The sequence below is a fragment of the Poecilia reticulata genome, chromosome 14, assembly GCF_904066995.2.
Source record: "Poecilia reticulata chromosome 14, P_reticulata-male-v2, whole genome shotgun sequence".
Taxonomy (NCBI): domain Eukaryota; kingdom Metazoa; phylum Chordata; class Actinopteri; order Cyprinodontiformes; family Poeciliidae; genus Poecilia; species Poecilia reticulata.
In genome coordinates this window covers 18,937,999-18,954,415 of record NC_088843.1, presented here as the reverse complement: position 1 = coordinate 18,954,415, position 16,417 = coordinate 18,937,999, and the positions used below count along the sequence as shown (strand labels likewise).

At 39.4% G+C, this 16,417-nt stretch overlaps 1 long non-coding RNA gene across 1 annotated transcript in view; it reads right to left on the bottom strand.

The window, feature by feature from the left end:
* LOC145554835 (uncharacterized) overlaps nt 1-16,057 on the bottom strand; it is a 52,561-nt gene extending 36,504 nt beyond the window's left edge. Inside the window, exon 1 of the long non-coding RNA XR_014090848.1 lies at nt 14,790-16,057. This is a non-coding gene — a long non-coding RNA (uncharacterized LOC145554835). The remainder of the gene's footprint in view (nt 1-14,789) is intronic.
* Between the last annotated feature and the right edge of the window lie 360 nt (nt 16,058-16,417).

Genomic DNA, 16,417 nt, shown 5'->3' with positions numbered 1-16,417 from the left:
AGTATGATTTAGGGCATGAGGGGAGAGGAAAGCTGCACTGAAAGCGAAACTAATGGAATCCTTTTAGGGCTGTAAGGGCGCAAGGCCCCAGCAGACATTAGGCCTTTTGACAGTAATAATAAAAGCAAAACACTGTTTTTACAAGATTCAAATTAATATGGTAAAAAAAAAAATTATCTGGAATTGTCAGAAGCTGAAGAGAGTCCCCTACGGGTTAGGAAGATGTCTTTAATTCCTGTTAAACAAAAAACGCAAATCTGGACTTGAACTGACTCAGACACCACTGCTCCTGACCTGTTGTCCTTGTGAGGGCCACAGGGCCTGTCTCCCTCGGCCCCCACTCCTCAGGTCAAGCCCACAGGCTGCTGCACAAAGCACAGAGTTCACCATCATTTCCTAAAACCCTGAGAAGTCACCCGCTATACTCCTCTCACTGCATTTGGCCTTGACGGAATAATCCTCACATTTCAATCAAAACCTTCCATTTGCTCTTCTTTTATTAAATACATTTATTTAACGATGAACAAGTCAAAATCATTTTACCTCAAAAGTCTCAACGACAGGATGAGGACAAACTCAGCCCTTGACTCTGCAGCAGATCACAAGCGGCGTGACGCTGTGATCGGCAGCATGAAAGGCTCCAGGACTCGCTCCGGAAGTGGCCGGGTCTCTGCCCGTTTCTTTTTTTTTTTTAAACGTAAAGGTGGGCGAGGAACAAAAAAGCCTCTTCAGCATAACCGCGATTTAAAGTGCTGTTTAATTAAGTGCGGAGCAACAAATCCTCCCCATTCAGCATTCGGACACTTGTGGGTGCTGGAGTGGAGTGCGACGCCGGTGAAAGGCTCCCGTCATAACACTAGAGGAGTGTCCCCTTCACTGCCAGCGACACACACTAATTCACCGCTGCCTGTGTGTTAACAAGCCAGTCGTCTGCTGCTCTGAGTCTTTGTGTCCTCAATGAGTCCAAATGGAGAGACAAAACAGAACGCACGCACACACACACACACACGTCGAGGCCCTCCTCCTGCATATTGCTCTTTTTATAGCCTGACACCGGTTTAGAAGTTGAGCTGAAGCGTGATTTACTTAGTCTACCATTACATTCGGGCTAAATAACTTCTAAGTAAATTAAAAATGTCACGATTGCTTTAGTTTGAATTGTAAATTTTACGGATGATATTTTTTGTATGCATTTATTTGTTTACGCAAGAAATGCAATATTTGTGGAAGACAACACAAAAAAATTAACTTGGTTATCTTTATGCACATATATTTTGCCTGTTTTGTGTTTAAACATGCATCTACATGGATGATTGATTGATGCGAAGTTGTTTATTGTATATTGAATTGACTTTTGAGAGAGAAGACAGACTAAGAGTTTTTTCTTCTACACTACATTCAAAACTTTTGTTTATGTCAACATGTGACACGTTCATTTTAAACTGTGAATTAATTAAACAAATAAAGAAATTTCAAGATCAAAACCAACCAAATTTCTCTTTATCAGCTGTGATCAGGTCAAGTACTGAAAATGAGTTTCTTTTCCTTTTCATTAAACGCCTCAAAATCTAAAATTCCTACCATTTTCTGACTATAAACAAATCAGCCATTTGGACTGTACAAATGTTTAGTTTAATAAAAAGAATTGATATTATGTGCTTTATTCCAAAAATAAAAATGTCTAGATTAGAAATTAATGAAGAGGGAAATATATGACCAATGCAAAAATACCCAAAAAACTATTTCAAAATATTTTAATGCCATGAAATAACACATAAATAATATATTTAAGTTTAAGCTAAAATGCAGGTGTAATAAAAATATCTCATCTTTCTCTGTGCATGGTTGCCAATGAGATGATTAGATAATTAAAAACTAAATCGAACAGAAACGTTTTGTGTGTGAGTCAAAGACAAGAGAAGCTCAGACTGGAGTTGGGTCTGGGTGGTGGGCCTCTAATCCTGGAGGACAAAAAAAAGGAAGAAATTTTTTTTTTTTTTTATAAAACCGGCACATCCACCGAGACAAATCGCATTTGATGGACGCCCGCTGCTAGATCCAAAAGCAGCGGTTCGGTCTGTGAGGCCCATTGTGTCGGAGGAACCCTGAGAAGGAAACACGCTCAAAATTTATTAGAAGAGCGGCTCCTCAAATACGATATTAATTCACGGACAGCGCAGTGAATGCAGATAATCCTAATTCAATCGGAGGAGTGAGTCGGTGACGTCGCAGAGCTGAGACGCTGCTTTTAGACGTTTGAGCTTCTCACAGGAAAAAAAAACAGAAAAATAATGAAAATCAGGAAACATTTTTTCCCATAAAAAAAATAAAATTTTCCTTTTTATTTTATTATTCTTATTTTTTTTATCCTCTTAACAGATTCCCTTTTTTAAAAATGTTGCAAATTCAAAATGAAGAGACATTTTGAAATCTGTAAGGTGAAGATAAATAATTTAAATATCATCTTCTAACTAGCTTGAAAGAAAAATTGACATTAAACTTTTGAATTGTCTGTTAACTAAATCTTAATGGAATAAGAAAAAAAGGGTTTTCAGGATAAGGAGGGGAAAAAATATGATGCAACGCTGCCGCCTGGCAGGGATTCAGTGCTGCAGTTTGTGTGTGTAACAGATGCTTGCAGTGGTAGAAAATGTTCCTGAGAGCTCAGGACCAGCAGACTGTGGTGAGGAGGATTATAAGCGTCTCCGTGTTTATCTCTGGTGTCCACATGTGCGGATATATTGGTGTGTTGCGGTGGTGCCCTGGGCTCTGTGGTCAGATGGAGGAGGCTGGCCGGTGCGTTCGAGTCAGCTCGGGGTCAGTCCAAACACTGGCAGCTATTCATGGACAGATCAAGTTGATGTGGGATTCCTCTGCCCCTCATTTCCATATGAATGTAGATATGCTAAAGTAAAAAAAAAAAAAAAAAAAAAGCAAGATCCTCGTCCCTGAGCCACAGACGGCTGAGAAAACAAGCATTTGCCAGAAGGAATCTGCATCTATTCCCATGGCAAATAAATACATCGGCGTGTTAAATATAATGATGAGAAAGGAGGAAAAAACAGATTTTACACATAAAATTAATCTTTGTTTTGCATCATAAATTATTCAAAGTCGACGCTGTCAGCCTCGCGGGCTCGGGGTCACAATACAAACACGTTGGGATATAGTGAGACGCGTCGCTGTGAATGGGCACGCACACAAGAACAGGCTCCATCCCAGCCAGCCGGTATAAAGGCTGGAGCCAGACAAAGAGTCTGTCCTGAAAGACAAACAGCAGGAAGCACGAAACCCAGAATGAACGCGATGCAGAGACGCCGGCATCAAGCAGCCCGTGAAGCATGAAGCCATGTTGGTTAGGCGGCGGTGGACTGAAACACATGCAGATTAAAAACAAAACAAATAGTGGAGATCTGCATACCCTGGACGTCCCGTGTCCCGCCTGCTACCTGGCGCGGTCGGGCTGGAGGGAGCCACGTCGACGGATCGCCGTCACGTGTTGGCGCCCGGGGCTCGGGGTGGCCGCGGGCCTCCGTACGCAGACGGACAACCTGGAGCGCGCCTATTGTTGCGGTCCATCGCTTGGCTCACAGACAAACCTCCGTGGCCTTTGGCTGTTTAAAGGTGGGCTCAAACCGAGAGCAAGGGGACAATCTATTACGGGGAGCGATGAGGGGAGGGGACACACACAGACCCCCAAACGGGGGTAACACTCAGACAGCCAGGTTTATAGCTGCATATGAGGATCACTGCATTCTGCGGAGCGACCTCTTGTACAGATACAAATGATCGACGAAATACAACAGAAATCAATAATTTTAAAACGTAGCTAGGTGTAAAAAAAACAGTGAAGCCAATTTGCTTGATGACACAGAAACAAAAAGAATGAGTTATTTAGCATGAGAGCCAATCTTTGCCTTATAATTACAAAATCTATACTTATTAGAACCTTTGATTACAGCCGGCAAAACAAAACATTCAAAATAATACTTAACAAAAAACTGTCAGAGATATAGATTAAAATGGTATTTACTTAGCTTATCTATAGTAGCATTTACCTCAAAATTGTCGCACATGTATATGCATGCTATTGTTTATCTAGTGTGATGTGACCATTTTGGTGCAGATGAAAAACTCATATCAAACCAAAATGTAATGTTTGAATAAAAATGCCTTTTTGGATGGAACATCAAAAATATTACTGGGTCAGGATAAGCGTTTTAGAGGAGGAGTCTCCAACCCCGGTCCTTGAAAACTACTGTCCACCAAGTTTTAGATGCAACCCTGCTCCAACACAGCTGAATCTAATGAATGTCTAATTACCACAGCTTTGTCAAACCTGATGGAGTGCTGAAGAGGTAATTCAGTCTTTTGACTTATGTGTGCAGGACAGTTGATCTTGAGGACCAGGGTTGGAGATGCCTGCTGTAGAGGTCCTTCATGTTGACTGGAAATATTTCCAAACACACAAATGTGTTTCTCTTGCATGAAAAAGAAAAGTGTAGGCGCCTTCTTTCAGCCAGGTGGCCGATATCACACAGCAATACGAGTCCATGCTCCTCCAACTACTTCTTGTCACATTCTTGTTCTTTGTGGTTTGAACCAGCGGCAACTTCAAGTTGTTGATTATTTGATGCAAAAAAAAGTGTTTCCATTGCAGTTTTGCAAAGTTAACTAATTTTGATATGGCCGAAAAAAAAAAAACACCTCATCCTAACGACAAAACTGTTTGTTGAAAAACAATTTTTTTGGGGGTGGGAGGAATTGGAGTGCTTCCATTAACCAGATTTATTCTCGAAATGTCAAATTGCTAAATTATATGGTCAATGGGAATACATCTAGTGTGGCACTTTCTCTTGCACCTCAGCAAAGGACCTTAAACTGTAGCATCGATTTCTCAACCGTAACTCTGAAAACCTTGGCTGACCTTGATACCGGTAACTGGACCGTACCTCATGGCAAGAGGAACACAAGAAATATTAGACTTTTTCTTTTCTTTTCACTTTAAGTCACAGTGTGTGACTTGAGTGGCTCGCTCGCCTCTGCCAGCTAAACAAACAGAGAGAACGTGACATCACTTCTGTAACATCTCCAAGCTACCCTCGAGGCTTCAGCAGGTTCAATGAGTGCTGCAGACTCAGTCCAACGTTCACTACCAGCCCTTACGAAGGCCTCCCGAAACACATCCTGCAGGTCATAACAAGGAGGCTGTGATACGGTTATGACCAGAAAGAACTTTCATTTTCCGTCCACAGTGTAAGAGGGAGATGACTGACTGTTGGCTTACACTGGACGTTGATGTAAAGAACAATATGTCTCCAGCGCAGGTCCCATCCAGAGCGCACCCACGGAAATAAAGAAGGCAAGCCCCGGTGGGAGCAAACAGAGACATAAATCCCTTTCAGGCAGAGCACATCAATTCCTGCTCGTCATCGTTTGAGCATATTTTATTACACTTTCACAAAAATCACACCCATCGCCCTACAGCTAACATGAAACAGGAATTGAGGGTTTTGACTCCATGTTAGAAAGTTGGCAAAGATTTAACAAGTGGGTTGATTGTTCCTTAAAAGGTCAGTCCTTAAAGGAGGAGTCATCATCCCAGTATAAATCTGTCACCTAGAACAGGAAAAACAGGAGCTTCAAACACAAACCTATAGGCTTTAGGAAGAAGAAGCAAACCTGAGGGTTGAAGGAGATGAGAAAAAAAAAAAATCAGCGGTTCACCATGTGGCCCACAATCTATTCATTGCTCCTGCTTAATTTCTTTTGGGTGCATAATCCTTTCAGTTTCAATGGCAAATTTAACAGTCCCCAAGGCCTAAGCACCAGACTGGTCAATACAAAACCAGACAACTAATTACTGAGCGCACCGTTCTCTCCTCTGCCCCCTCCTCTCTTTTTCTTCCTTTTTTCTCTCCTTCGTTCCTCTTCTCAGTCCAGCAGCTGTGGGGATCATGTACACAAGAGCAGCAGTCAGCCAGTATTAGGTTTCCACTTCCCAGATCTCGCTTAAAAGCTTGTCCCATAATGGCCCTTCAGTCACACAAACACGCATAGGGTTTCATCTGAAAAATGACGCACACCGTGGGACAGGGACATGCGAGCGGTGATGCTCACTTCAGTCGTTTGAAAGATTTTTAAAACGAACTTCAGTTTGATTCTCTTTTAGTTCAACTTTTAGGTGTTCATTTATTTTTTTCAAGATTTCAACTTCAAAAATACAGAAACCGCTTTCCGGGAGACAAAAACGTAAATGTTCCTGATGTCGAGCAGTTAAGTTGCTGCTTTAAGAGCATGTAATTACCACGTAATTGACGCCTTGTTTTAAAGTAATAAACATGGTTACAACCTGACAAGCTAGCAAGCTCATAAAAAACACTCAGACCTGACCTGCACCTGAGAGTCAGGAGCCAGTGTGGCTGAAAACGGCAGTCATTTAATCAGAAAGTTTGTTGACATTAAATATATGACAAGAAAATCATTTCGATTACTTAATTCAGTTAACTGATTTAATTAAATAAGCAAGTGCTGTTTAAGATTTTTTTTTTTAAAGTAATGTAACAAATGACAAGAGTATTAAGGTTTTTCCTTTATTACCTTGAATATTTTTAGATGTTCAGTAAAACCAAATTATGATTTAATCCCAACTGCTTCAGCCAGAGAAGGTCAGTCTTCCTGTTCAATGTGATGTCTCTCCTCAAAACAGAGAATTAAATTTATTTGCTATTTTATACAATAGATTTTATTAAAATAAATAGCACACTTTGCATTTTTTATAGATAAAAGCTCTAGGTTGAATAATATTTAGACTGCGCTCAAATACTGTAAATCTTGAGCTGGAGCTCAAATTGAATATTTGTTTTCATTAATGTTTCGTTGTGAATAGGTGCTATAACAATGAACAGAATTTATTAAAATTGAATTGTAAAGAAATTATTAACAGGACTGGGTATTGTTGGAGTTTTACGTTCCTAGTTTGCAGATGGTTTAGCTGAAAACAATCAAATAAGTTGGGAATGATAATAAGCCGGGAAATTTGAAAGACATCATAAGTTTCAGCTAAAAGAAAAATATACCAGATTTGATGTAATTTATGTAACAACAAACATGACATGAGTTACATGGATGAATCGATTATTGGTATAATTGTCAACTAGTTAGGTTATCAATTAATTAATAGATGGTGTATACAGACTCTAAAAGCTTTATTTGTTGAAAAACACACTTAACAAAATTGTCCATTTAAAATAAAATCAGCTTCCTGATACTCAAGTGGCCTAGTTTTAGCTTCAAATCCTATAAAAATATGAATCTACTATTAATCACCTTTTGCTATCAATTAATAATCTGTTATCAGATCAGCCTTTAACTGTATTGGTGTTAAGTCAAAACATTTTTATTTTAGCTAAAATGCATCCTTTGCTAAAAAATTAAACAATCAATCACTAAAAGTTATGCTGTTTATTTCTTTATTTAGAAAGGAATTAAATTATTTGTTAATGGATTTCTAAAATTGTATTAAGAATGCTTTAGTTATTAAATTAAAAATCTGTAGAATGCGGCTTTTTTTCAATCAGAACAATCAATTATGAAAATAGTTGTCAATTGCGGCCCTATTATTTAAAAATGTACATTCTCAGACATTAGTGAAACATTATTTTACTGGCTATTTTAAGAGATGCATCATAATAATGGAGTTGCTTCCTATAAAACAAAGTTTTAACTCCTCTGAAAACCCAAGTGGATGCATGTGGTGCATGGGACTTGTAGCGTTGCCTTTCACACATGGTCCCGCTTTTGGTGCAGATGAGAAAGAATGCATCCTGTGCTTCCCAAGAGTAAACACCACAGCTGTGACAACGATAACACAGTCATGATAGCATGCTTGCTGTTAGCCCAGCCCCACGTTTTGTGACTGCTGTCCTGAGCTTTGCGGGGTTCCTCTGTAAACAGATGCACTGTCGAGGCTTTGATCATGACCCAGGCACACACCAGCAGCCACTAATTTGCTGATGGGTTTAAAAACTCCCCCAGTTAAGATCACTTCCCTCAGATAATGGGAAGAGTTGCCCCCCGGTGACCTGAGTGGAGTGTCCTTTGTCTCACTCCTAATGTTTGACTTAGACCATTGTGTCTGCATTATCCACCAACCTACCCCCCCAATAACAGCCAAGCTGCACCACCCTCAGAACGGAAACGCTAAATGCATGGACGCCATTTCCCTGCATGCCCCTCAGAGCTGTACCCCTTACTCCCCACCCCAGCACAGGGTTTGTGTGTCCACAAAAGGCAGAGCTGTTTAAAATGATACAAAGGGAATCACGTGGGACGGACTCACACACACACACACACAACAACACACACGGGTTCACAAAGAAGTCCTGCAACCCCTTGGTTTGCAAAGCAGGAGGACAAACTCCTGTTGGCTCAAAGAGAAGCAGACAAATTGATCATGATCTCTTGACCCAAGTACCAGGCAGCTGTCCAAAACAAACATCTCTGAGATTGCTCAAACACAAAATGAGATAAATCCCTCAGAATAAAACACTTATTGGATTGTTCTGAAAATAAACAATGTCAGCACTATTTGAAATGAAATCAGTCAAATGACCCAACATTCAGAAGGCAAGTTTGTTCCAAGCACCTTGCAGTAACCTCTGTTACTGCAAGGTTGTATTAGAACATGTAGATTCAGTAAGAGGCAACTGCAGAAAACTCTTAACTCTATGTAAGCCGCGTTTCCAACAACCTTTTTTATGCGCATTTTGAAGGTCGAACAAAGATTGACGGAAACTGCAAAATTCAAAATTTTGCAAAAATGTTGGCTTGGGGTGGTGTTAAGCTTTTCCAACAACAAAAAAAAAAAAGTTAATGCGCTAAGAGGGCAACAGGAACACCTTTTGATAAAAAGTTCTGAGGTAACGAACACTCTCATCCGCTGGCAGGTCAAAGTGCAAACCTCCAGCTCAGAGAGGAGGACTCTTTCTATTTTTCTGAGATGTGTGACCCGCACTAAATTGTAACCTCTACATGTTGTTTATTATGTTTATTATTATTCAGAGACCAAGGACTGAAACATTAATACTGCTCATCTGTTTCTAACATTTTAGTAACCTTATCAGTTTAACAAAATACTGTCCACAGAAAAAATTTATAATCACAGGATTTTAATTGAAAACAAGAACAGAAACGAAGCTTTTTTAATGTCTTGTTCTATGCTTCTGTGTGCATCATAAGAAATGGATCTCTGGTAATGGGTCACACAGCCTCATTTAAAAACCTGACATCATCATCATCATCATCATCATAAACCCACTTGGGGCTTTTTATGCTCGCATTCGATCCTGTTTGTGCATTTGTGTGTGTGCAAATAAAAGGCTCTGGGTCAATTTGCCCCTTCACCAATTCCTAACCCTGTTTTGTTCCAACCTTTTTTCAATTTTGTCCCCATAAACAAATGATTTCTAAGCATAGCATTGATGCTATATATCAGCTTATGTTTTTAGTTACTGATCATTTTCCTAAATTATGGAAATAAGGACCAAAACTGCAGGAAAATGGCAAAAGGTCCAAACAGGTGCAAGCAGACGGCAGTTCTGGTGGCGAGCAGCATGACAACTTTGGATCATGTCATGTTCAATAAATTACAACATTCATCCAGATGAATCTCATTTTTCAGATTAAAAGTAACTTTTGAAAAGGACAACCTTTAAGCAGATATCTAACATGCTTTTTATTAAACCCACATTTCTTTTTGCATAGTTTTTTATTCATCCAATGTAATATTCTAATTTTAAATGTCATGTTTTTATTAACTGTAAACAGCAAATATTCATGATTAATAGAAATGAAGAATTCAAATCATCCATCTGTGTGCAATTAATCTATAAAGTGTTTAACTTGGTAATAAAGTTCCTGAAATAAAAAGATTTTTCAATAATATTTTAATTTATTGAATGAGACTGCTCAGTTTTACCTTACTTAATTTAATTTGACTTATGTAATAGAGTGCACTGTGTCTTCTTGCTTACCTTCAAATGAAAATACAGTTTTTGTGTTTGGCAAATATTACGAACCAACTGTGTTTGATACAAAAGATGGCAAAAGATGAAACTCTTCTCATAATCGTTCTCTGATCTAAATGGAACATTGTGTGTTTTAACTTTAATAACTACACAAGCAAATTGTTATTTCTACTGCAAGAAAATCTGTGTAAGATCATTTTACCCCATCGCCATCCCTACTTTGCAATATCTTTTTGAATGTTGCCTTAAGATTAAGAAAATAGGCTTGTTGTGATAAATTGGAACCGATTCAAGACGCAGTCATAGATAATAGATATTCAGAGGAATGCCGAAGTCTTGGCCTAACATCATTAAAAATTTAATAACAACTGATCTATGATCATTATCGTCTGTCATTAGTTAAGTGCTGAAGACAAACCAACAGAGTATTGAGTTCTTACTTTTGTTTTCATCAAAAGAGTGCAGGTTAAGCAGTGTTCATGATTCATGACTTGCTCCATGAAGATAGATTTCGAAACAGAACATGTAAGAACGTATCTTGGAGTTTCACTGAGAGGCCCTGAAATGGTGCAGCGACCTCTTTGTCTCTGCATTTCACTAGGAACGGGTTAACATCCAGCCACAGTACAGCATCCCATTTTACCCTTATTAGCTCTAAGAATTTATCAGCAGATCAATTACTGCTAAATCTTTTCGTTTCATTAATACATCAAACTGGAAATGCATCGACACGCGGCATATTCTCTGATGCTACGATTGTAGTCAGTAAAGTTAGGGACATGGGCTTTGCAGGAAACATAAGGATGATCCTGCAACTACCTTAAACTTCCCAGGGTATTTTTATCACTTAGAGCAGAAGTTTGTAGCATTCAAATAAAGTTTACACAAATCAGGTGTAGATGTCATAGACCTCAAAATATGCGAATCAGCTGAAAGCTAAATTAGTATGCTGGAGAAAATCGTAATTACTAAAACCCTCATAAGGTGGATAGGATGATATTCAAAACTAAAACTAAACAGTAAAAGTTAAACTACAGTGGCAAAAAAAAACAAAAAAAAAAACATGGATAGAACAGGAACTAAAGCAAAAATATTTAGACATCCCTAAAAGAAATGATGGAGTGTAAACTCCATATGTGGAACCTAGTTTACTATTTGCACTTATCCCCACACAAATCTCTTATCTAACTTTGCTCAATCTTTAGGACTCTTACAAATATGAATGGCTAGGACGTCTTAAAATGTATAATTAGGAGTTAGAAAAATAAACAAACTTGTATTTATTTGTATTACTTCATGATTCATTGTTTGTCTCGTCACATGGACCTTTTAATGATCAGCCATCTTTCTATCTGTAATGATATAATAATAACAAACTCAGATTTTAGGTGTGTTGAAAATCTCCACCTCAACACACCCAAAGTGGATTCAGGTTATTTTCCTTTAAATATTAGCAGCATGAAAAATGATCAAATGTCTCTCCTCCTCTTCCTCCGTCTCTTGACAACGTAATTAAAGCCGAGCCAGTGACTGGGGTTAGCATTATTAGGGCTACATGCTCAGTGGTTTTCTTGGCTCAAACTGAGAGAAGTTGGCTGCTCTCTTCAGCAGTGTGAAATTCAAAATTAGGCTAGCCTCCCAGCATGATCTTCCAACAATTTAAACCAGAAATATTGTCAAAATTACACATCAGAACCATTGTTTGAACTTTGTGGTAATCAACACTAAAAACAGGTTGTGCTTTAAGCGTATTATAGATGGTTGTGAAGGGGACAGGAGAGGCTAGAGAGGCCCACTTATTTCATTTACATGCACTCTTGTAATATGATCAGCGCCCGAGTAAGACAATACCCAGATTGGGACTCTCATGCAAACATCCTAACAATATTATCTTAGTTGCATTATGGTTGTAATGGAAGTATGCACAACTAGATTTACAGTGATGGATAACCCATTGATTTTTAAAAGACTTTCAGCATACAGTGTATAGAACATACAGATACAGGAAGACGACGCTTTTACAATCTACAAGTGGAAAAGGTCTCCGTCAACAACTGGCACAACTTGTATGAATGTACTGAAGTAATAAGAGGTGTAGTTTGAAGAAAAACCTTCACTCCAACAGTGAAAGAAAGAGAAACTGTGGAGCAGGAAACAGTGAAGCGTAACTACTATTTCTCTGCTGGTTGAGTGGCAGTAAGGGAAAACCACTTCCTATTTCCTGAAGCCTTCCGATCCTGCCCGCTTCTGGGTTTCTGTTTTCATCCTCAATGCCACCTGTGTCATTCAGATGTCAGCAGCAGCCCGACAACTAATAAATCACTGCTGCTAAGTGAGCTTTTCCTTTTTACTGCTTGCACACAACAACTGGGCTAATTTATAACCAGACGAGGCATGAGGCAAAGGCTAAAACTGGCTGTGTGGGTCAGAGAGGTTATCTGACAAGTCTACGCTTGGTGTGAAGGACAAAAAGCTGCTGCGATCTTCTGTATGCACACATGTAGTGGAAAAACATGTTTGCTTCTTTCAGATTGGACAACAGCAATTTTAGTTAGAAAAGTAAATAAAGCCAAAGTTTCTCCATTCAACTTTTTCAAATTCATATGGACAGATTCTGAGTGTGACTCAGAGTAGGGAAATGCATTTATTGTACTGGTTATAGTGATTTTTTTAATTATTATTTTGATAGTGCTTATATATGAATAATGTTATTACTTTTTTTAAATTTTTGTCACTTTTCTGTGAGTGCAGTAAAAAAAAGTACTACAAACAAATTGCAGTACTTCATGTATCTTGTGTCCTGAAGCACTATTCAATAATTTGTTCTTTGATTTTTATTTACTTTTGTTTTCTTTTTTTAAGGCAAAATTTATGTTTGACATAATCTAGTATCACAAAAAAAAGGCTGCAAGGAATTTTTAATCATCATTTTTATCCATATTATAATAAATACCACAAAATATACTGGTAAACTTTTAAGTCCTTATCACCCATCCCTAACTGAGAGAACATTATATTTCTTTTTCTCAGAGCTGAGTAAGCAGTGTGCAATTTTTAGCAGGCACAGTTGGAGCAGAAAGAGGAGCTACCTCTATTAAAAGTGCAACTTTTTGACAGCAAACTTCGCGAATCCTCATGACGGCGGCCTACTGTTCTGCTGCTTCATTATACTGTGACCTACATGCTCAAAATAGAGAACTAGATTCTGCAGTAGACATTGTGTCTGTGTCTATAAAAGAGCTGTGCTGCTGACTGAGATCCAGCACACACACACACGCACACACACACAAAAATCCCCTGCATCATTTAAATAAGGTAAATTAAAAACAAAGGCACAATTAATTGAAATTGCAGCTTGACAGCACCTTCCACAAAAGAAATATGCTCACAATTGCAAGTCAAGACATTTAATTCCCATGTTGCTGCCATGTCTAATGACAAGAGGGAGCGAGGGAGGCAGAGAATGAGTCAGACAGAGACGGGGTCTGATTTCTTCAACGAGACGAGAGAGAGAGAGAGAGAGAGAGGTCAAAACCTGCCAACAGCCAACGAGCCAACAAGGTGAAGCACATAAATCACTGCACTAAAGTTCAGCAGCTGACCAAAATTACTTCACTTTCTCAATGCATTCATGCAAAGTGAGGATGGTTGAGAAGTTTCTCACTGGTGAGGTTAAAATAAAAGACCAAAGGAATAAACAGGCCTAGAAATGGTGACGTTTAGCAAATGTTTTTGCAAGTGAAAAACTGCAAATATATGCTGCAAATAATTTGTAAAAATAAATTAAAAAAAAGCTAATTCAAGATTTTGGAAATGTACAGAAACTAAATAAACATAAAACACTAAATGCAACAATTCATTGTCAAATAAATACGTAGTTCAAAATGTACTATAAAGATGCACAGAGTGCTGTTGAGGTATCCTTTAGATTTATCACACAAAAGGCTCATTCAGGGAGCCTGCAGAGAAATGTTCATTTGCAACCGCAGCAAAATCTACCAATATCTTCTTCAGCTTTCTGCAGAAAGCACACAGCAGTCATGATAGTCCGAAACATTTCATTTCAGCAACACCACCAAAAAAAATTTACAACCCAGAAGCATTTCAACAAAGGCCGACCAAATCCAGATCGGCGCTCAGCCGACAGGGCTTCTGAACTCTGAAACTTTTGCAGATTTCTGGATTAAAAACAGTGAGTGAGCAATTTGTTAGCAGAAATGTTTACTCTACAATTTTGTAATATAGAAATTCTCCAGATCTTGTCCTCATTTATTAAAGAAATTGAGAATTTTTTTGTGTGTGTGTGTGTGTGTTCTATAATTTAAATCCATCACAACTGAGCATTGGATAAATTTAATCAGGCAGAAACGCAGATCTCCTTCACTTCAGCTCCAAATACAAAAGAGACGCTTCAGTGTCAGTGTCACAACTAAAAAAGTTTTGTCGAGCCAACGTGCCATTCTCTTTGACCCCACCAAATTCCCTTCCCCCATATGGCCCCGTTTTCCATCCCCCCCGTATCAGTCCACCTTGACCCTCAAAATTTAAAATTCAACAACCTCTTACAGCCGGGAGACGAGAGCAGCTTCAAACATAAAGTGAAAGAAAAGTTCTGTTTAATCATTTTTCCTAAAACAAAACACCAGTCCAACACTTTTTTAAAAAACCCAATTTGCTAGCTACGGAGCAGGGCAGGCAGATGGAGATTCTCACTGACACAACTTCTGAAAAGTGCTTCGCTAGAAACAGAAGAGCACTTACCACATAGTTCCCGACATCTGAGCTCACAAATGTAAGATTCCTCTCGCTTTATCTCCGATCCGCTTAAATTTTTCGGAGCTTCCATATGGCACCCCCACCCCTCCGACAGGCAGAAAGCAGAGACAGCGCGGCGGAGGGAGAGTCAAACACCCCGAGAAGAGAGCGGGAGAGGGAGGGGAGCATTAGCCCTGGTGTGGGGAAGATGGAGGGGATTCTTGCAGCTGTGAACCACCACCACCTCCTCCCCGCCTCACCCCACCTCCCACCCTGTCAGTATCTCCTCAAATTCAATCCTCTTCTCCATGTGTGTCTGCAGCACCGCGGAAAAAGGCTACGGAAACAAAGTGATCTCCTTACATGCAGCCCAGAGAAGGAGGCAGAGGGAGGGTGGGAGCAGGAGAGCGAGAAACATGCGCAGGCAGCGGCGGGGAAAGAAAACAAGCGAGCCACTAGGAAGGCCGAGGCAGTCGGAGGAGAGCAGCAGGTTCAAGTTTTCAGCGTTTTCTCCACTTTTGTTGTAAAACTTGCCGGCTGAGTGGGAGGGAACAAGCTCTGGGCTTCTAGGCAAGGAAATAGTCCATAATATCTTCCAGCTTCTTTCACCCCCCCTCCTCTTCTCCCTCCCTCTTTCTCTCACTCTCTATCACTCTTTCTCTCGCTCCGGTAATAAGCCTGGCTGCTCCAACCCCCCTCCTCCAGGCGCTGGAATGCAAAGAGACTTTCAAGAGGCCCAGTCAGACAAACCCTGGAGTCAGTGCACCTTGACCTTTAGGTCAGATGTAGTGTGTGTGAGCGGCTTGCAGCTTTAACTGTGACTGTGTCTGTGTATAATTATATACATATATATATCTGTGTGTGTTGAGTGGAGGATGGGGAACGGGGGTGCGGGGGGTTCCTCATGAGATCATGTAACTGTGGTCAGAGAGCCACTTGACACAGATAATTCTGTCAGACACTTGGACCCCATCACAACCAGCATTCCACCGGCTGCTGTTACCTTCACATAATGCAGGCCTTCCCTCCAACACAATCGCTCCGTTGAAGGGAACGATACTGAATGTTCTCTTTTTACTTACTTAATAACTCATATCAGCAAGAACAGGCCAATTACGGAGCTACAGGGAGAGACGATATGTTCAATAGGGTCTGTGCAGCTTTTCTGTGTTATGGATTCGGTGTCAGATTAATGATGTAATGATGGCTGAGAAGTCAATGTGAACAACTAAAGAAGGGGGACTGTTTTATTTTGATGTTTTATTTTAATGTGGTTATATTTTTCACTTCTGTCAAAATGAGGCAGTCAAACTTTTTCTGGCCTGATAGAAAGGTTGATGTATATACACACTGTAAATGGAAATTTTAAATATTGGCCATTAAAATGAATCTTAATTTAACATACTGGCTTATAGACATAGATTTCAGTAAAGGTTAAATTCCATAACCAGCTACCTTTGTTTTAGCTATACTGATTATTCAGTGAACTTCAATTAATTAATTATAAAAATTGTAATGTGTTGAAAATTTTAACCCTTCTAATGACTTTTTTTTTTCAACGAACAAAAGGTTCCAGCCAGAACCAGGTGTTTCTGGTACACCCATAAAACTGATGCACATCCGCAAACAATGGA